The sequence below is a fragment of the Chroicocephalus ridibundus genome, chromosome 8 (assembly GCF_963924245.1).
Source record: "Chroicocephalus ridibundus chromosome 8, bChrRid1.1, whole genome shotgun sequence".
Lineage (NCBI taxonomy): Eukaryota > Metazoa > Chordata > Aves > Charadriiformes > Laridae > Chroicocephalus > Chroicocephalus ridibundus.
In genome coordinates this window covers 42,306,945-42,330,235 of record NC_086291.1, presented here as the reverse complement: position 1 = coordinate 42,330,235, position 23,291 = coordinate 42,306,945, and positions in this window count along the sequence as shown.

Below are 23,291 nucleotides of genomic sequence, written 5' to 3'. Positions count from 1 at the left end.
AGCCCCTAAAATTGCATCACCATCACTCCTCCCTGGCAGCCGGGTGTTCACACACCATCAGGCTCCTAAACAGCAGGTCAAACATTACAGCCCGATAACTCCATTAACAACGACCCGTAGCTCCAAGGAAACCCGCACTTCTGGAAACTTCCAGGGCCTCCCGCTCCCCTCACCTCCTGTGCCCCAGGGTGGCTCTGGGAACGCAGCAGCGCCCGAGGGAGCGTCCCGATGCCTTCCCGCTTCCTCCAGGTTTGTCCCCAAACCAGCACGAGCCGCCTCTGGCTGGCGCGCACAAGCTGCGCGACGATGCCGTAGCGGTGACACCTTCCAGGCGTCGCCAGCCCACAGACCGCGGGAAGGTGGCGCCACGTGCCGTCGGCAGCGCGAGGGAGCGGGCGGGAGGCGGCGGGTCTCGCGAGAGTCAGGGGTGTCGCGCGGGCGGGAAGCCGCGGCGGGGCGCCGCCGTGGCCGTGAGGGGGCGCGAGGCGGCCGGGCACCGGTGGGTGCGAGGGCGGCCGGGTCGCCACAGCGGCGGTGCCGGCGGTCCCGCTGGTCTTTCAAAGCAGGGCAGACAGGTCTAGGGCAGCAGGGTCCCATTTGAAGCTAGCCCACCAGAGATCCCCTCAGAGTAAATTTTCATCAGAGTACATCGTTTTGGGATCACAGTATCCTGACTGAGAACAGCAGCCATATCATTAGGAGCTACCAGTTTTAAGTGGATTGTTTGAAAGATGCTTCCCGTTTTGAGGGACAATACGGGAAGCAGCACCAAGTACTTGGGCCAGATCATCAAGTGACAGAAATCAGTAGGGCTGGGCTGATGCCGATTTCCACTAGTTGAAAAACTGGCCTAGTACGTACATAAATGCCCATATTCCAGGGGGACGTGTTGCCTTCTACATAATTTATACCGTTGTGCTTCGAGGCTGTGAGGCACAGAAATGAAGACAGAGTTCTTTGTCAATGCGCACATGTATTCTGATTAAAAAGGAAGCTTGTGAAGTTAGCCAAGGTTTTCTAAAGTCTGGACGCTCATTTCCACCTTTTACTGAGGTGAGTCAAAGTGTCCCCAGCGGGCCCAAGGCTTCAGCAGCACGTAGGTAAAGCAAAGGCCCTGCCTTTGGGGTCGTGATGAGCTTCAGTCAGAAAAGCAACAACCCTTCTGTCAATGTCAAAGACTAAATAAGTTTGACTATATGCTGATGTTCTTCAAATTGTTTCTACTAGCAATAGTTCTGGATGGTTTGTTTTGGGGAAATTAATGATGATACACCAAGGTCGTTGTACCTCTGCTGTAGTGAACAGATGTTAACATATTAGTGCCACCTTCCTGTGCTGCACTAAGCGAGAGCTACTCCTGGTTGTCATTGTATGAGCTGAGGCAAAACCAGCCAAACAAAAAAGCCCGGTCTAATAAATTCAGTCTAAAATGCAAACATTTAAAGAAAAGAGCTACTGCACTTTCAAAAGCCATTACTCTGTATCATTCTCATCAAAACACACCACACTTTTTTTTTAAAATCAAAACAAAGCTAGAAGAACAGTAAGAAACTAAATCTTTTTTTCTCTCAGCAGTATAGACCATTTTCAATGCCATTTGTAAGCTGCCTATTTATTCCTGGCATTCACAGCTTGAGCATATCTCCAGTTCATGTCGCTCTGTTACACTGAGATAGAAATAATCAAGTATTTTTCCATCTTTTTGCTGGGAGGATTCAGAGCTGGTTGTGGCTAGCCATAGCTCTGTTAAACTGGTATGAGATTATTGTGGTAAACTCTGTATAGGAGTAAGACATAAATACTTCCAAAGACTACAGTTAGTAGAGAAGTCAGTAGCTTGTAGACTGGGAGGGAGGAAGACCGGTATAGGTTGATGTACAAAGGTAAAATAGAAGATATTTTCACCCATAAGTCCCTGTTGTTTGGGTCATCTTTAAACCAAATTTCTTTCCTCCTCTCTTCACCTTAGGTCACACCACGGCAGTCCCAGGCTGTCAAGGTCCTTGCTCTAAGCCTCCCATTTTTGTTGTCAGGATATTCTTCACAAGGCAGCATTTCCTATCTAGTCCAATGGAGCCTGTTCTTGGCGATCTTTGGGATATGCGATAAAAGACGACTTCTCCCCTCAAGCTGTTCTGGGGAAGAGGATAGGGGTCTCATTTATGTAGAGAACATTTCACCTAGCGTGCCTAATTGTGGTGCTCTCTAGGGGCAACCGAGTTTTACAGCTGACACTATAGACTACTTAAGTGATAAAAATGTGCATAACCTAAAGGAAAGACATGAATGCTAAACTGAAGTAAATGCTTTCTTCTTAATAATCTCATAGCAACAATACATTTGGCAGCGTGTTAAAAAAAGGGCTGGGGATAGATCAGTATGATGAAAGCAGTGAGGTACTTCAATAAGATAAAGCAATATGCAGGCCCTTCACAGGGAAGTTTAAGATTTTTTGGTCAGTATTGGTTAAGTTTTAACTACTTAAAGTACTTTCTTTCAACTAATTTTAATGTATTTGGGGGACATTACTAGAAATTGAATTACATAAAAGACCTCAGTACCGTAAGAGTTATCTACAGAGAACTTAAGTCCCATGTGTCAGAAAATTCAGGATTTTGAATCATATTTTTAAATATCTAACCCCTGACAAAAAGACAGTCACTGTAGCCGGAAATTAATAGCAATTCTTCCATCACTCTGGCGCCAAACAGGGGACTTAACATCAGCACAGCCTGAAAGTCCATTTAAACTGTGACAAGGCTCTAAAAAGCTCTTAGCATAAGCATTTCCTAAGAGAAATTCTCATCTGTTTCTAAGCTACAGCTGTTGTTTATTCAACACTGATAGGCATACAAAATAAAAGAGCTATATCACTCAGTGCCTCAAACCTATACGTAAAGCTATTTAAAATCCTTTACTCTGTATTTCTCCTCATTAGTAGGTTTATACCTGTTTCTTGGCTGTATGTTTAATAGTGGCAATCTTTCTTTTCTGTGAACCATGACAGTCAATAGATTTGAAATTTCACCCATAAACGCTCCCTCTGTGCAGTTATACTACCAGTGGTGTTATATGAGCTAACTGCGCGCCTCCTCTGTCACTTCTGACCATTATCCAGAGCTCACTGACACAACAGTTATTAGAATTCTTAAAATTTGTGAATATTAGAACAGTCTTAATCCTTGGAGTGAAAGATCACAGCAAGAGATGCTTATAATTTCCTAGAACAGTAAGAAAATAGTGCAATGAATTACGTAAAATACTTTAAATATGGACACTACTGAAGGCCTTCATTAAGAAGCAGAAACTGTCAATAAGCAATACCTATTCTTGTCTTCATGAGGTGATCCTCTCACTTTAAACGTATGGTTAAAAAGCAGGATATTTAATGCTCTGTGGATTTTAGAACTTAAATCTAAAGAATGTAATAAAATCCAGTAACCAGTGATGTCCCTCAAGGGTTCTGCAGAAATGGCTTTGTCTTTTGGAATCTTCCCGGTTTACAAAAAAAAAAAAAAAAAAAAAAACCAAAAACGAGGTTTTCTTTAAGCTCTTTGCTCCAGGATTTATGTACAGTGAATGATTAAAAAAAAATTAAGAAGTCCATGTGGAAGCTTCTCAATTACAATGTACCTCTTAAACACCCTTAATCAGAACCTCCAATACTTTACAGTATCTCTAATACTAAAGTCAGGCCTTGTTGAAAAGCACTTGCAGATTGGAAAAACAGTGTTCAACTGCCTCCAGTTCTGCTTATCCAGAGAAAAATAAGGATCATGGAATAGCATCTTCTGACAATCATTTTTTCATTTTGACAAAAGAGAAAAAAAGTGAGGTTTCTGAAGGAGTACCAGTACCAAAGGTGACCCACTTGCACCTCAGTTTCCACACCTGTTTTTCACAAAGTATTTCTATTACTGTATAAACAAAATTCTAGCAGATAAATGAAGACTCTTTGCTTACTTGTTTAAGCCACCTCTGTCTGACCTCTTAATCCAGGTATGACTCTTTCAAAAGAGATGAAAGCTCTCCTGCCTGTGAACCTAGACTCAGACCCTTACATCTGTTTAGATCAAGGGAACATTACAGGGTTTCATCAGTTCATGATGATAACCCAGGGAAAAAAAAAAAAAAAAAACAACAAAAAAACCAAACAGATTCTGTAGAGAGAAGTCACATCAATTTAAAACAAAAGCAAATTCAGTTTCACTTAAAGGAGATTTTAGTGGTAAGTTACCACTTTAAGAGAAAAAGAAAACAAAAGCATCGCTGAAGCAACAAAGAATGCACGAAACTATAACCAAACTGGATGCAGGAGCACACACGACTACACAAGTACACACTGATGTGGAAAGCATGGTGTGCTTTGGCCCTTGGAAAGCTACACGGTACATAACTTGTGTGTATATATACTATCAGCTCAATTTTTTCCTCTGATTTTTTTTAATTATAAGGGAGGTAACTGGTTTAAATGATGGCCAAGTAATCAGGTGATGTTTCAGGAGAAAACACAACACTAAAACAAAACCTGTATCAAAGCAAACAAGGCTGAGGTCACCAGACTAAAGGAAGTAGTTTAAAAAACAGTGGTAATGTTTAGTACAACTCTTGGAATCATAGGCAATTTCTACTTTAGCTGTTACTAAGAAACAAACCATGCAAGGTTCTGGTTTTCACTTTTGTTCTTCTGAATAATCATCATCATTATTCCACAGTTTAATAAAATGAGGCTATCACCCGTGATTTGATTTCACTGATTCTAGGCTGTTTGTTCTCCCTACAGTGCTCTGGATGCCCATTTCGGCTGATTTACTCGGGCACCCCTATACCCCACAAAGCCAGGCACAGGTAAGTGGACCCCTCACTCAAAGCTGGGGGGCGGCACAGGGGAAGAACAGCTGCTAGGGCTGCCTGGCTGGTCTCTCTCTAACAGGGAAAGTGGTATTACCTGGTAGAGGTAAATTGTAGCTCAAATATTAATCTGAATCTCGTTTCCATGGCTGTGGGAAGTTTAGACAACATAGCAAATCTAGAAATCCAGGAAAACCATAAGCTACTCTCAAGTCTTAGCTCTGTGGGTAAGCGTGAAGGGCAGGGTGTTGCATGCGATTAGTCCTCTGTGGAAATCCTACAGCATTAAATGTTACTCTGAGATTTGTGTGTGTGTGTATTTGTATTACTGGCAGCCTTCTTACACTCTGATTGTTTTAAAATTACTTATCTCTATATACCAGTGTTCCCATCAGTCCATATTGTTAATTTTTTATTTCTCAATCAAGAATTCATGGAGGTTAGTGTGACATTGCTGCAAATATCCTCAAGCCTAGCAATGTAAATAATGGATATAACTCCAGAAGTACCAACCAGCCTCTTAGTGTTCTGGGAAACTTAAATCATGGCCGCCTGAACTCACCTACTAGTAAACAAATGGGCTTCTCTCTGCACTGCAGTAAATCCCTCATCTTTCAAGAAAATTAAGTATGTCATTGAAATGACTGTAGTTTTGGTAAGTGCACACAGATATTTAACTGTGACAAAGCTTGCAAGGTGCACTAAACGCAACTATTTTTTTCTCTTTAAAAAACAAATTTAAAAATGCTAACAAATTTTCAGAAGCTCTAGTGAAGTTTAACATATAGTTAATGCATTCCATACCACATCTCAGTAAACTACATATCCTTCTTTTATATTTCTCCTAATTTCTGTCATTTATTTAGAAGTCCTATAAAGAACAGCTATAATTGCTGACCTACTTGTTCCTCCTATTTTCCATTTAACCTCAATGATTCTAGCCTCTCTTATTTCCTTTGGCACTGAAAAGTATTTTTACAGTATTACCAACACAACATATTTGCTAGCTAGATTTCCACTAATTAATTTTCTATGAATCTTTCAGCCTGAAAAACAACCACATTTCTGCATGAAAAACGAATTATATTTTCTCCCTTTCCTTTAGAAATTTACATTCTGAGCTCATCTGTGCCACATATTCTTTATGGATAATGAGCAAGGCATCTTCACTTAGCTGTCACTGTGGAAGTGAAATGTTTACAGCGTGCGCTTTGGAGATTCTGGCAGCTTAGATTCTAAGAATACTTTCTTATTCATGACAATAAGCATTGCCCAAAATTTCTTTTACACATGAACAGAAAAAGAGTGATTTAAAAAACCTTGAACTTTGTTTACCCCTAATAATGCTGTTTTAAGATATGTTAGTTTAGATACATCATGCTGATGACATGTTTCATGAAATGTGACAAAAACTGTTAGCCACCTTTATGTCTTGCAGAACTTCTTGAGAAACGCCAAATACCTTTTAATGGAGAGATAAAGATCTTCATAATGAACCTTATGAGCAAAATACCCACCATATAACTTTTAAACCTCTTTTTCCACCATATGTATTATATAACATTTTGGGGATACACTATTGACATAAAAAAGAAACCTCAGGCACGAATCTTCTGCCAGTTTTAAGTAGGAGACTTCACTAATTAATGAAAAATATTTCTCTTTAATTAACTCTCTGAAGTCATTCTTTAGCAAAATATTCAAGAATATACCTGTTGTATTTTAAGATTTCATTTATGTGCACATGTCCAGTCACAGGCTTACAATGACATGCTTAAGCCTATAGGCTTTATTGAAACAGGTCCTGGAAAAAGAAATATCTTTTATCCTTTGTTCTTAGAAATCCTCATATAGTTTGAATAAATCTTTGGAATGTGACGAAAAGAATCTCACACAAGATCAGCTATCACTGAAGTCATAATGTATGATTCATGTAGATACAGTTCAAAGGTTATTACCGTCAGGTTTTGAACTTGTGCTATAAAAGACTTAAAAAAGTGACAGATTCTTCTGACCAGAAAGGAGGAAAGTGGCTTCATACAGCCTTCTGCAAATCTTTCCGTCCTAAGTTTAGCTCTTCAATTAACCTGAGCATACTCAAACCTACTGGGATTGTTTGCTGTAATCAATCAAATTTCCAACTGTAATTTTTAATATAGTCTTTAATTAAATGGATTAGATCATTTGGACACATTCTAAAGAAAAGACAGTTATTGAATGTTGACGATTCAAATATTTCCAATGCCTTTCGAGTTCTGATTTAAAAAAATCTGGACTGATTCTCAAAGGTCTTTTGGATTTCTTTTGCTTCTGTAACAGTATAATTGTGCAAACACATCAGTCAGAACTCCCATTTTCCTGTAAACAAAAATTTGCAGATGTACACATTTCTGTATAAAATTAGTCAGAAATTTTCTTCTCTATAATAACGATTTCTAAATGAATTTTGAAAATATATTTAAAAATACATTTTCAGTATATTATTACTCTAAAATGACCATTGGAAGTAATCGCATTTTGTAGAATGCAGCAACTTTTGCCACTGTAGGTATGCTAGTGGAGTGACTTTTTTGAAATTTTAACAGTTTTATTGCTTATATTATTTCCCTTAAAAACCCGTATCAGGAAAAAAAATATTTTTTGTTGTATAAAATGCCGGTACAGTGGGCAGAATAGCAAACCTAAGCCTTCTCAGATGCATATCAAAATCCCAATCTGAAGCAAAGTCATTACCAGACCAGTAACAATACAAATTAACCTGTGATTCAGTAACGTGTTTAGTATTTTCTCAATCTTAATAGTAAATGAAATAATTTAAAACTCTTTCTTGACGATGATATAGCCCCACAGCCTTTTTAAATTTTCATATTAGGTTCCTGTTGTAAGTGAATCTCATATATCTGAAATGGTAATTCTGCATACACAAACTCTGAATTCCAGTATTCTCTCCAATATCATTGATTTTGTTCTTTGACACATTGTATAGTGAATGGAAAAGTACTTTCAGAATAACACCATCTGAGGGGGAGAGAAGGAAGTTCTCCATTCTGTGGCAACCTCTAAACTTCTGAAGGTTAAATACAATACGACTAATCAGCAGCAAAGGAAAAAAAGCAAGGGTTTTGTGTGAGCAATAGAAAATGGTACATAGTATTTCTTTTTGTAAACCTAATGTCCCTCTCCCTGTTGTGGAACACAATTTAGAGTAATTATAGCAACAGTTAGGAAAAAAATTATTATAATAGATTCTCATACAATAGCGTTAGATCTTCAGAACTGTTAAGGACCCTGACAGATACGACAAAATCAAAGCAAGCAAGCAACTAGCAGGAGATCCAGTAAAGCTAAAAAGGTTATACAAGGCAACCAATTATTATCTTTAGCCTTAGTTTTTGAGGTCTGTGTTCCCTATTTGCAAATAATAGAGATGCAAATACTTTGAATCACATGCAAAGAAACCAAGTAGTCCATTTTTCCACTCAAGTAAGTCCAAAATCAAAAGAAAAAGTGTATGTTCCAAATTCTAAGTTCAATTCGAGTGCCTGATTCAGGTCAAACCTATGCAGCAAAATTAGTAACCTTCTGCATTGTGTTTTAATTAAGATCCATATATTTTACCCCTGAAATTTAGCTTCTCTCCTCTGAGTTTCTGAGACTCCAGATCTTTCCATACCTCCTTATAAGAAAACTCAGTGCTGCTGATGTACAAGAGACCACCATAACAAGTCACAACTAAAAGAGATCCAACAGAACACCTGAGAGAAATTTAAAACAAAAATTAGGCTTTAAATTACATTAAAAACATGAGAAAAAAATTAATGACCACTCTCACACCTCCACCCCCAGCAACTTACAGTACAATATGTGAGGCATTTTCTGTTTTCTGGTGACTGAGAATTTTCTATAGAAAAATGTGGGATAAATAACTTCTACAAGAAACCGATTCAATCTGAATTCTGTCTGCATTTAGAGAAGGATACAAATTCCAGCTTTTTTTTCTTTTTTTTTTTAAATCACATCCCTCCCTACCTGGGAGAAGATTTAAAAGACATATTTCCTAGAAAGTATTACACAATTCAAGTATTTCTTACTGTTGTGTATAATGCAGAAAACCTATTGTGAGAGAAACACTTCACATTTTTCTCCACAGTTGTTTTTCTATGCAAAGAGAATTCAAAATAATTAAAACATTTTCCTTGATTTCCCCACCGTAAAGGATAAAGCCTGACTAGTAGAAAACATTTATTATTGATTATTCTTACTTGTGAAGAGGCATATTCAAGTTCTTCTTTTAAGGAGGGGATCGTTGATAGCTATTATCCTGTTGTCAGAAAGTGAGATAGTTGTGTCTTCTCTGTATTATTCCCCTGTACTCACACTTAACATGTTACTTGCTATTGTGGAAACCTTATAAGGCAGCTCATAATACAGGAATGAGAAAATCAGAAAACTTTCATCATTACCAAAATAATTATGTCTATCCAAATGACGTCAACAGACATAATTCCAAATGCTCACGTAAATAAAGATGTTAATTTGGAAGAATGAGGTGACATAAAAAGAAACGATCTTAAGGCTGACTATCAGAAAACTTCCTTATTGTAATTGTGACTTAAATATTGTGGACATAGGTTTTGATTACCTGAACAAATCCATCAATTACGTATCAATTTGTCTCGAAAAAACCTTTTTTAACATTATCTAAGTCTCATCTTGCCCCACCCCCAAAAGGACTGAATGACCTCCACTAGATGTGTATTATTTCTTTTCCCCTCTTAAATCCAGCTTACTTCACATCGCCAGTTTAGAGAATAATCAGGTAGAAGATCTTCCTAGTGTAACTGAAGAGCAAGAGGAGCCCCAGCTGTTTGGTGAGCTGGAGGCAGAAATTATTTAAACCATACGTGCCACCATTAGAATCAGTCCTGAAACCACAGTCACCGCACAGCATAATGAAGTACTTCTATACTGGAATAACTATGCTTATATGAAAAGGGAAGTCAGCTATAGCAATTCAGCTAAGTATCTAAACTAGTAAGTAAAGTTACACACTTCCTTAAATAACTTTGAGGACTGAAGACTTAAAGTGCTTTTTTCTGCCATCAGCCTTAGATTAGCTTTCCTCTTAATGCTGACAAATTACCTTCTTTTTGTCTGTGGAGTTTACACCATTTTCAACAGTTGCACTTGCATATCAATGAGCTGTCACACAGTTATAATTACTTTGCAGAGGTTATTGTGCTATCTCCTGCATGCGTTCTGTTTCTCTCCATGAATCTCTCCTGACTTTGCAAGGAGAGGCTGTCCAGAACTCACTATGAAAGTGCAAGTGCAGCAGCAGAAAACCTGAAAACAGAAGGAGGGATTATACAAACCCATTTTACACTGCTCTTTTAAAAAACAGAATCTATCCTTTTGCCCCCCTTATGTATTCTGCAGTTTACTACTGCCTGCATGTTCTCTGAAGCATGTCTGCAGCCCTTTGCTCTGGTCTCCTGATAGACAGTCTCCTGACACAGTCTCCTGGCCTTGTACTTTCCAGAATTAACAGACCAGTATTTAAGTTAACCAGTGCACACATTATGAAAACTGTAGTTCAGCAATGCCTTTATCTTAAGTGGTAGTAGTATCTCTCGGTCAGACAGACAGCTGTGCTTGGTAAACGGTTTCAGCAGTCCAAGCCTGGTCTTCTTCCAGGCTTGTCAGAGATGTTACTTTGGGAAATTCATTACTTTTTGTGTATTTGCTTTCCACAAACTGGCTAAAAAATAAGGAAATTATATGCTTTAAGAGTTACTGGTTGTCCATCGTGTTGTTTTGGTCAGGGTTGCCTTTGTCAGCGCTCTCATTTTTGAATTAGCATCAATATAGAAAATGAGCTCCACCATCCTTATCATCCAACCTGTATCAGTCTTTACAAGTAATGGTGAATGACGCTCAGTATAGCATGTACAGATTCATAATTCAAGAAGAATAAGAATAGTATAGCATCAAAATATATGTTTGCAACAACTCTGTTATCCGAAACAGCTGAATATAAAGGTGACTTTCAACCAGAAGTAAATAACATTCAGTTTTGGGGAATCACTGTAGGTGAAGGGGAAAGAATTAACTATTTGATTTGGGGGGAAATTGGTTAGACAGAAGGTGTTTCAAACTACAATCAAAAATTAATTAGAAAAAGGAACAAGCCAAAGGACAAACATCTGTGATAGAAAGATGTGAAGAGATAAACAAATCCTATGTATGACAGTTAATTTCAGTTAAAACCAGAACCCTGCTGGGCTACATTTGGAGTAGTCTGTAAACACTTTGGGAAAAAAAGTTTATGTTGATTTCAGTGTGAATGGTGGCAGTATCAACAACTGGAAGACTGAAAAAACAAACCAAAGACACTGAAAATATCGAATTTCAACAAAACCACACAAACTGGGGATAACAATAATAAAGGGAAGCTACAGTGATGAACATGCAAAGAGTTGTTCAGCAGTCATGAGGCAAGAAGACAGAAAAACAAAGACACCGCAGTTTGGCTTCCAACGTACCACAGATGAGGGAGAGAAAAGCCCAGTTGACATAACTCTAGCAAGACAAATTACTCTTGCAAGCCAGATGCCATTGGGGTCTACATATTTTTCTCACTTGCTAGCTGAGAAGGATTGTAGTTTGATAGCACTGAGATAGCACTACATGGAGCTAAAAAGGGAACTGCAGTAATGGCTAGAGAGGAGTGACATTAATTTCGCTCCCTCATTGGGGGTTATGTGCTGATCTTCTGCCTCACGGCATGTTCCTGTAGATTCCCAGTGCCCATAGGGAACAAGTCTACCATGCCTAAAGAGACTACAGCATGAAATCCCCCTCAGTGGGCCAGAAAGTGCAGAGAATTGAGATGGGGCCTTCAAAGGACTGCAGCTGTGCACTGCACAAAGCACTCAAACCTAGGAAATAGTTGTTGTGACTTCCATTTCCCTTTTCTCCCATTCATGAGTAAAGTCTTGTAGAGCAGTTGGTAAATATAAAATTCACTGTGGACAAAGAGAGAGAAGGATTCATACAGTCCAAATTCTCCTAATATGCTTATCACCCTGTTTTGTTTACATTTTGTTTAGCGTCAGGATGCTCACCTGTATGGACTATAGCCTATGGATACTGCCGTGTGCAAATACATTATCGCAAATAGTAATCAAGGCATAAGAGTGTTGTAATTTCAGCTGTTGGGTTAATGTGTTTAATTTACATCATTAAGGTGGTTTAATAATTCTTAATGCATATTTTGTTCAATGGACGTTGCAAAGAAAAGCAGTAGCAAGATGTAAAGAAGCATTGCAATCTTCCTAATTGAGTTAGTTACTGAAACAAATCTCTCGTTTTGTGATTAATTCTTCAGCTGAGTTGAAGCTTGTTTGTGAGCAGTCTCAGTTAAATATACAAATCAAATATATGACTCTGCCTCGCCATAAAATAAGTCTTCTTATTAGCCATATATGGATAATCAAAGTTAAAATTATTTTCCTGCAAATATTCTGAAATATTTGTTGAAAACTTGTTGCAGGGATGCTCCCCAAATACCAGTAAACTCATCTGCTAGAGTGTTTGTGAAAAGCAAACACAAGGCAGGAGCAAATGAACTCTGATCAAATTTGTTCAAAACTTCAAACAAATTCTAATGTTACAAGATGGGGAGAAATGTGTTTTCCGTATTTGTCTAACTGTAACTGCAATTTCTCTCCAGTCAAACTAGGAGAATTAAGCAAAAGACAAAAAAAAATGGCAGCAGGCTGTAGTAAACTATTATTAAAAAGAAAGAATAAGGTTCTAGTGGTAATATAAATAGAATTAATAATGTAATGTTACTACAACACTAAAACTCCAATTAAAGAAATCCAGAGCAAGTTATTATTATGAAAACTTCACAAGCACAACTAATAAATTACTAATAAAATTATGTTAATAATAGGATTCAACCATAACTTCAGTACTAAACTTAGTAACTGAACACTAGCTCTCAGAAAATTAATTTATTTTGAGCAGAAACGAAACAGGATTCTGGGTAGATAATATTGTGGTTTGGGTTTTCAGCACCGTGCACCAGCTGATAGCAGTTAAACTACTATCATCTATTCCAAAATTGTCTAGGGGTTTCACAGTATACGTAAAAATTAGGTTGAAGTTTGCTGTCATTTCAATTGCATTCCCATTTGACAAATATGTGGTTATTTGCTAACATTTGCTAAACCTAAAATGAATTAGGTTGAACATAAAGGAATAAAAACCAGAGACTACAACTCATAAGAATGTTGGGTTTGGAGCTAGCAAAGAGAATATGAAGAAGAAAAGCCACTGTGAATTTAACAGAGTGGCTACTTTACCTTGGAATACTTCCGGGATGATAAGCAATCCTATTTAAGGAACATAGTTAGCTCCTGATTGTCAGCTTATGCAAATGACAGAAACAGCAGAAGAGTTAAGGGTAGAATAGTGAAAGCTATTTCCAGAAGAGAGGAGTACCCCTTCTCAAGAAGGAGAAGACTTTACTAAGAATAAAACACTTTTCTCCATGAACAAATTACCAGTATATTCCTTATGGATCCTGTGTATTTGGTTTTACTTTATCAATAAATGATTTGATTTGACTCGAACTTTATAAAGGTTGTTTAAATTTTCTCCAGTATTAAGATATCTTTTACTAACCTGGGACCTGGTCTTTACTATTGTATTTGACTGAAAATATGTTTCAGCCAGACTTTCAGCTAGATTCTTACCAATCCAATGGCTATTTCCAAGGAACTCACAGGTGTGCAAAGAGGAACTGACATGTCAGAGGCAACAGTGTCTTCATTGTGTTCTCTGAACAGGTCCAGTCTTTGAGGCATATTGGTTAACCCAGGCACACCACCCCCATGTAGCAGGCATGATAGGCACTTGGGCAGAAAGTTACTCAACAGACTGAAGAAAAAAATTGCTAGGTAGTTAAAATCAATGAAAAGCCTTCACAGTAAGTTAATAGAATTAGTAATGTCCTCACAGGATTTTGTGATGGGCATTATAAGAGCTTCCAGTCAGGTTCGTAGACGGCACTTTTTTGCTACAGAACGCATCACCCTATTTTGAGAGGGGGAAGAAAGAGGCAGGGGCGTCCTTGCTGAACACAGTATATGTCTTTCCTCTGTAGTAAATGCATACTGCTATCAGCTTAATAAACTGAAAAATATGGGAAAAAGCTGCTGGTGCTGAAAAATTTTCAGATTAAATGAATTCTTTCTTTAGTAAATTGGTGGATTTCACTCAATGGTGACTTTCAGAAAACATGTACTGAACTTTTGCAATCCCTTTTATTTTTCTTTTAGCCAGTAGTTAAAGTTTAAGGGATTTTGGGAGCAGAGTACTAAAATTTAGCTAGACCTTCCTTATTAAAAGAAGGAAAGTCTCCAATAATTAGCTATTCCCCTAAATGCTTTTTGGCTCTCATTACAAACAAAGTGCTATGCTAATATACCTTGTGTTGCAAATGTCTCACAATTCCTGCTAATCAAATTAAACTCAATTCTCAGCAAATAACCTCTCAATGCAGTTAATGGAAAACAACGAACAGCACTACTTTGTCTGAGAATGGGTCATTACCACAAATTTCTAATTACAAGTACCTTAATGCATAATGTAAAGCAGTCTTATATAGGCTCATAAGAATTAAAGCTGTAGCAAGATCAAAGATTTGATGCGTCCTTGAATTTTTTTATATGTACATTTGGATACATATAAAGAAAAGCAACAAAGAGAAAAAGAGCAAACCTGCAAAATAAAAACATTCATTCACTCACACACCCTTTGAAATGTATAATAATTGATGCAGTTTATGAGACTGCAGAGAAAGACCGATTCTGACTCAGGACACATTCCAAAACCAATTTTAATTTGCCTCCTCCTCTACCCTCTTGATAGAGAATGTTTCACACCTACCAGTTAATGAAGGATTATTACTTTCCCCTGGAGTAAGTTGCAAATACAACCAAGGTTAAAGCAAAGGACATTCATTCTGAATTAGTTTATATGATGCCATCAAACATGAACACAGGTGATTGATGACATATTGCTATTACTGCACCAAGCATTTATCAATACTACACTACAAATTATTTTCTGTATCAGTTCTCTTATTGTCATGTGATGGTACATTTTATCAAATTTACTTAACTGAAAAAAATGCATAGAGAAGAGCACTAGAAACATCAGAGGGTATAATAAATCACAGTAAACAAATTACAAAATACAGGATCTGGTATTACTTGCCAGTCAGAGTTCTGCTGTTCTGAGTGACTTCATAACAGTTGCATTTTTTTGCTGAGATTTCAGAAACAATCTGCAAGAATGGGTATTGCAGTTAATGCAGCCCATACTGCAGGGTTCTTCTGGGAGCCAAAGTATTGGACTACACATTAACCAAGTCCTACAGAGCTGATTAGTTAAAATGCTATTATGACTTTAAAAGACCAAATCAAAAAATTTTCAATTTCTCTGAAAATAGTTTGCATGTATTTATTTTTCAGGACAGTTATTACCCAAAACTTCGAAACTTTTAGTAAACAGGCTGAGAGAGTTGGGGTTGTTCAGCCTGGAGAAGAGAATGCTCAGAGGAGACCTTATAGCAGCCTTCCAGTACCTAAAGGGGGCCTACAGGAAGGATGGGGAGGGACTCTGGATCAGGGAGTGTAATGATAGGACACGGGGTAACGGCTTTAGACTGAAAGAGGGGAGATTTAGATTGGATATACAGATTCTTTACTGTAAGGGTGGTGAGGCACTGGAACAGGTTGCCCAGGGAAGCTGTCGATGCCCCATCCTTGGAGGTGTTCAAGGCTAGGCTGGATGAGGCTTTGAGCAGCTTGGTCTAGTGGGAGGTGTCCCGGCCCATGGCAGGGGAGTTGGAACTGGATGGGCTTTAAGGTCCCTTCTAACCCGAACCATTCTATGATTCTATGAATATTTTATGCTGTGGCTAACTCTGGATATAAAGAATTTATATTAAATTATATCTGGTGCAATTGTAAAGCTTTATGATGTTACATTTGCAAAATTGCTGAATGTTGTTGTTAGATTCGTACTGTCTGTTCTTGTTCTCATTATTATTAATACAGTATGTGTCTGCCTTCCCCTATTCCCCTGACACCATAGATTCTGTAAAAGCTAAGCTCTTATTTCTTTAACTTTGTAGTTGTCCTCTCCCTGAAGGGCATGCAAGCACAGAGTGGGAATTAAGGCTATTTGAAAGAAAATTAGTTCCTATTTGGGTATCTATGGCATTGTGGAGAAGGCAGGCTCTGGAGAATCCCATCGCTCACACTGATCTTGTCCTGGGCCTCATGAAACAAAAATTATTATCATGAATTTACGAACAGCAGTCAATAAAGAGCAGTTCCTTCTCCACGTTCCCCACATACACACACACTTTTGCTCACCTTGACAACAAAAAGGTAAAAGCAAACCTTATAACTAATAATGGAAGGGTTTTCTACTGGGGAGTAGTACATAGAAACATTTAAAATTCAGTCAGGTTGAGAAGTATTTACTTGATGTTCCTGCACAAAGAAAACAGGAATTGAGATAGACATCCCATCCTCTAATGAAGATAGAGAAGGATGGGAATGGTTCTCTAGAGGAAAAGGTCTCAGGATCAAGGACTGAATCGACAAATATGAGGAGTAACCAAGTTTAACAACGTAAGACCTTCCCAAGTTGAGCCCTAAAAGTTCAAGTAGCAGAAGGCAAGCCCAAAGAACAGAAATGCCACAATTTTAAAAGTCTCCTAGTCTTCCTCCACTTGTGCTAAATTACAGACCCTGAGTTATCACTTTTAAATGCCCAGTTATAGCCGTGTATTTGTGCCATGTGCAAGCGTTGCTGACCATCCCTTTAGTTCCCCTCACTGTGTGACTTCATTAAAAGGGTGTTTCTTTATCAACATGTACCATCATATTGACTGGATTTGTTTTTCAATCTCACTACATTCACATACTTTTGAGCTGAAATCTGGGACAAGAGAAATAAGAGGAAATTAAGAGATCAGAGAAGACAGATTCTGTATTTAACACAAAAGGATCTACTTTTTCTACTTTTCCTAATGATTCTTTCTAACTACTTTAAAAACAGTCAAAATATTTGCTGGCGTGCTGCTGAACTACAGTTATCATAAAGCCCCAGACAGCAAACACTGTGGAAGCAGCAGAACTTCATTATTGATGAGGTTTTTGAAGTTAAATACACCATACTGTTATTTTTGGTCAGATCTACTGACAAGAGTAGACTTGTGTGCCAAGCTCTTCTGGAAATACTGAAATTGTTAAGAAGACAGAGACAACCCTAACACCGTATCAAATGTTCTCCTGCCTTCCAAATCCTTCAAAAAACAGCAAACAAAAAAAGGATGTAAAATTTCAATATATTCTTGTGGCACTTCTCTAGATTTTTCTGATGTTAACGCTTGTTATCATCTCATTATGCTTTAGAAATATAATCACAGTGAATCTTTCCAATTTCTCTTTTTTGGTCTATCAATTTGTGAACATTTTTAATTTCTGGTCTAGACAGCTAAGGCATTAAAATATTCCAAAGATCAATTTATGAAAAAAAGGAGAACTTTTTTTTCCCTAAGATACCAGTTAGATAAAATATGGAAAGCTTGTTTCTTCAGAATCAGCAGACCAGTCAGTTCTGCTTTCTTTTAAAATTATATCTCTCTGGAGTATTTGACTATAAAATGTATTATTATGAAGAGCATTAAAAGCAATCAGTTTCTAACAAGGTTTGGTAAGATGTTGTAATAGGAGCCTCCTTTAAAAGTTTGTGAATACATACTGTTTCTGATAAATATGTTGCTATGTCTGGAGATAAATTCTCCTAAGATACAGAACTTAAAGCTTCTGATATTAGCTAACGGGACCACCTGTTTTAATTTGCTGAAGAATTTTTCATTTTATCCAGATTTTATAGCTTTTTTATGCTACTTTGTTCCAAAGTAATACTTCACATTTCTGGAACTTTTGTCTCTCAGCCATAACAAGAGTCACCCTCTCTCACCTTTCTCCTTCTTTTCACTAACTTGCATCCTGTGTGAATATTTTGTGCTTTAGTTTCTGCAGAAAGCCAGTGTTGATAACATGGAGAGAAAAAACACGCTCTCATATCAAAACCAGATAGGGTTTCAGTAAGGAGTAGAATGCTTTTCATTTGCACTGGCCGTTTCTCTCTAGACAGCACTCACTGTTTCCTCATTCCTCAATACTGTTTTATTCATAACAAAAATACTAAGCATCTTATCTCACCAAACTGCATTTAAAATATTACACAAATAGTTTGCAGACTACTTGTAAAATACCCTCTATCCATCATCAAAACAGGTCGAACTTTCACCTTCTTTACTTATTTAAAGCTCATAGTAGGTTTATGAATATTTTTGGTAAAAGAGACTGAACTGAAATTCCAACTTGCAAATAAATAAAGACCATGGTTTTTTTCTGAATAATCTTCAAAATCAAAGACAAACCTTAATAGGCAAGACAAGGCAATTCACATGATCCAAAACTCCCCAGAAAGCTTGTTTGCAGTTGCTTCAGTAGCAACTGCAAATGTTTTTTAGTTCTAATTTTAAACATCTGACCTGCTATCTGCATTTTAGATTACGTGGAAAACCATCCAAAGAAAGCAATTAAAAACTTAAAGAGATTCTTAACATTAAATATAATTCAGATCCTGCAAATAAATACCAAAATCCTCCTTCCTTTCAATCCCCACCAGAACTTACAAAATAATAAGTTAGATGGGTATAGTTACATTTGTTCTTAATTATTAATATTAGCTCAGGTTGGTAGGTAGGTTTTAGAAACGTAAGTATCATAATACTAACTGAAAGCAATTTCACTTGAAGACATTACAAAAGTATATTCTTTCTGGAGCAGGAACAATGATTTTTCACACCTAAACCTTGTACTGTCAGCAAAAAAATGACTACAGAAAAAATATAATGATTTACCACACCCCTCTAGGAGAATCATTGTCATTACTTATATCCTCTTTTCTATGTTTTCATCTAGGACTCACATGAATTAAATATTTTTTTAAAAGATATACAACTATAGCTATAGTTGTATATATAGTTTTAAAGCTATAAAACTATACAAATGAAACCACTTCTTAATCTTATAATTTATAAACTATGCCATTGGCTGATATATTGGTGATCTGTTTTTTTACCCAAATCTTAATTTTTAAAACTTGAAGTACTTCATATTTCATGTCTCAAAGTATTTATTTTCTGTTCCTGCAAGTTACAACAAACAGAAATGCAGAGAATGAACTGTCCGCTGCTCCAGCTCACCTCTGGCTTTTTGTACTTTATCCCTGGAAGATAAAGGGTAACTCTTCCACCAAGACTGCACTGACTACAGTTTACTGTTTGTTTACTGTTCTGCTTAATTCCATATTTCTGCTTTCCAAATAGTACAACCTTCTGTTCTACTTCCTATCAGAAGTGCCAGAGCATTACAAACCCCGGTTTTGCTGGAAAATTTTAGATTCAGCTTTACAGCTTTGTTGGGTTCTGGATATATCCATGTCTGAGAAGGGGAACCAAAAAGTTATACTTAATAAAAACTTGACTCCAAGTATTTATTTGTGTTTCCTCCAGCTACTGGGTAACAAAAGCTTACAGTAAATCAGCAGAATTATGACATTAAATTATTATCTACCCTTACAGGCAAGTAGATGTATATAGTCACTGATGCCTTCAGATCCCTTTCGAAAATATATTTGTTTTCAGTTTACCCGCCATCAGTCCGTAGCCCTAATTTTCTTTTGGGTAAATTGTTCCAGCCGCAATATCTTCTATTCCCACTAGCATTAATAAATAAGATCTGTATAATTTTAATTACTTCCCTTGAAACACACTGAAGCCACTATAAGAAAGATAATTTCAATGAATTATTTATATGCAAACAAAAAGAATTTCAACACAGCACCTTTCCCTCTTCCCAGACTTCTGAATGAATGACTCTCCAACTCCTGCGATGCATTCATTCCTCAGAGAGGATTCCTGGCCTACAAACTGTTTGACTTAAATACTGTAGTATTACCTGGAGACTGAGTGATTTCCATAAGTGGTCCTGAACTCTGCAGTTCATTCCCAAACATGATATAATTGAGCTCAGACTTTGTAACCCACAGGAGAAAGCTCATCTTGTTTCTCAGACATCTGAGAAAGAAGCAAAGTGGGAATTACAGGTTGATTTCTGTAAGTTACTTCAGAGTGAGCACCAACCAATATTGGAATGTCGTTTGATTGCAATTCATTTTCTAACACAAACAAATAGTGATATAATTCGCAGACACGCATTATTAAGTCATTGCTAATTACTTACAATAAATCAGTGATAAAATCTCACTGACATATTAATAGAAGGAGACACGTTGCAAATATTGGGCTGATGTGCAACTGACAGCGTAAAGGAGACGTATTAATTTTGTGTGTACCATGTAATAACACAAGCTTGATTTTCAAAGTCACTCTCGCTTTTGATGACAATAGACAATTATAAACACTGAAGTTTGCTTGCAGGTAATTCCAAAACAAAAAAGGGATCTAATTATTAAGCTAAAAGTAAAAACTGTACATGTTGTTTTCAGCGAAGAAGTATAAATGTGCACACACAAAGGCTGTATTTGTGGAAATTGTCAGAAAATTACATTTTCCCCTTTTAATCTCATCAGAATGAGAGTGTCACTATTCTCCATCACCATTTCTAATATATGAAGACACTTTAAATCTAAATAAATAATAGCTAAATCTGTAAACTTATCAACGAAAACCTCAGAAGAAAATAACCTCCCTTTTTCATATCTTAACACCTTAAACAAACCTTGAGTTGGCTGCTTGGCAATTCCACACGGACTTTCATCTTTGCTGTCACTGTTTTACCATTAAAGTGTCTTGTTGTAAAGCACTGGAGACTTCAGAGACTTAAGCCAATATAAAAATCTCTGCAGTATGAAGTAATTTTATGTCACTACTCTGATTATTTCAGAATTGGCTACAAATAAGAGCCTGAGGATGATTTAATGTGTCCTCGACCCATCACGGCCATGGTTAAACAAAGTAAACACATCAGTCTTCAGCAGTTATTTATAACTGTAAGAAAAGCACAAAACGGCCACAATAAACACAGCGCTGGAAAGTATTCTGAAGGGAAACAACCAGAAGTAATGTCTTTCTTCACATATTGCTGTATTCCATTTCTCAGTAAAATAAAATCCCAGTGACCATCCACAAGAGAAATTGTTAGAACTAAAATCATCGCTTCCAAATAAGATCCCAAGATACCACTGCTGAAGTGGAATTTAGGAATTCAGATCTGATTACACACCAGCAACTGGTACTTCTACTGCTTTTTTAAAATAGAATAACCAGCCTTCAGAGCTCACAGAAAAGATTCACTACTTTAAAATGGAAAAACACAAATACTGGTAACTCATTTGTGATAATTTGGCCCCTGCAGTGGTAACTATATCAGCAACCCAAGCTCTACAGCACTGATGCCATTCTCTTTGAAATCTGCTCAAAGAGATGATATTTACCTTGCTGTCTAAACCCAATTCCTTCAGCAGACACTGCTTCTTGACCCCTGTCCTGGGGACTTTCCTTAGAGTCTAGACTGAGGACTTGCTGTCAGTGAGATGTGCATCCCCCAGATACAGATTTTCAAGAAGGTCGCCTTCAGTCTTGCATAAGTAAGCTGTTTGTTTGCAATGAGGCCAAATGAAAAGACCTGTTTACATAAGGAGAGGAGAGAAACGTAAGGAGAAATTGATTCAGGAGAAGCCATCCTAACACAGGAGTGGGTGGCAGCTTGATAAACTGGACTGATGTCAAGGTCTTTCATGTGCTTTTCACTGATCTACCTTTGCACTGAGAGGAGGAAAAGACTGGAATAAATGGAATTATAGAAACTGGTTGAAAAATGATACAATCTCACAACAAAGGACTATGAGATGCCACTATAACCTACAGGACACAACTCCAATTAAGTCTTCTTGTTAGAATATAGAACTGGAAGTTTCAGTGTAGAGGCTTGTGGTTGCTATACAATATTGCAATGGCCCTTACAGACATCTATAGAGGCAAACACAGTTTCTTGGTAAGGTAGTTTCCCTGGGGACACACCAGGAAGTGATTTTCTGAGGAAGAATCACCTTTTCATAAATTCTTAGTCTCAGGATTTGTTTAAGAGCTTAGGGGTGGTCCACATATAGCCAAACTGAACACTTACATTCCTAACTACTAGGTATTCATCTAATTGAAAAATGTACCCAGATAGTCATGCATTGTAATGCCTGTCATCTACTAAACCTGAAAAAAAACCCAAAACAAAACAAAAAACAAATCAACCACAAAAACTACAAATCCCCCCAAAAGAACTAATTAAAAAATCCTTTTGGATTTCCTCTCTTTTGGGAAGGGTTGGGGTTTTTTTTGCCTTTTTACCCTGAACCTCTATAGAGCTGGAAAGAGGCAATTTGGCTAATATCATGGAGTTCCATTTTTCTCTTGAATGTCACTGTTACCTTTAATTTAGAGATCAGGACAACTTTACTCTTCTTCAAGTAATACTTGCATACTATACTTTAGTACTGGCTACGGTGGGAATTCTGGAAGAACTCTTCTTTGCAGAAGTAGTAGACAAAATTGTCTTCTGAGTGGTACTATTACACGCTTAGAATCGCCAAGTCTTAAAATGAGGAAGTCATGATGAGCTGAAAAAAAACATTATTCCCAGGCATGAAAAATAAGCTACTGGAAACAATTTTCTCAAATTCTATCTGTGGTTCTGTTGTAATTTTCTGGCTGTGAGAGATGTTTGGAAACCAGTACTGCTTCTCCTGTGTTAGCTTTAAGATTGCTGTACTCAACCTGAGGACAGGAGGTCTTATTTTAGTATTAATGAAGCAGTTTGTAATATTGGAAATCAGCCTATGGCAGCACAACATTTATTTAAAGTTTAACTTACATCTCTTCTGTTATCTGCACTGGGCAGCCTCAAATCATAAATATTATCTTTAACAATTTTCCACAATAAACATATTCCTTCCATAATGCTGGCTTTGCTGTTTCCCCTCTGATCCCCTCTTCTTCTTTCTTGGGGCAGAAGATGCCTGTGATTTTCATCAGTGAGAGATAAGAGATGTCAGCACAGAACTGAGCTTTTGCTATACTTAATCACAGTCCTATCACTTAAAAGAGCAACTGGAGATTTCTTTCAATAAAGCTATTGACTGGGATTCAAACATGAACACTGGATTTAGGCACATAAGCTTAATTGACTTTCAAAAAGAAATGAGTGTCTATTCCATTTAGGCTCTTCTGATAACACCACCCGTAGTAGCTCAGGTATACA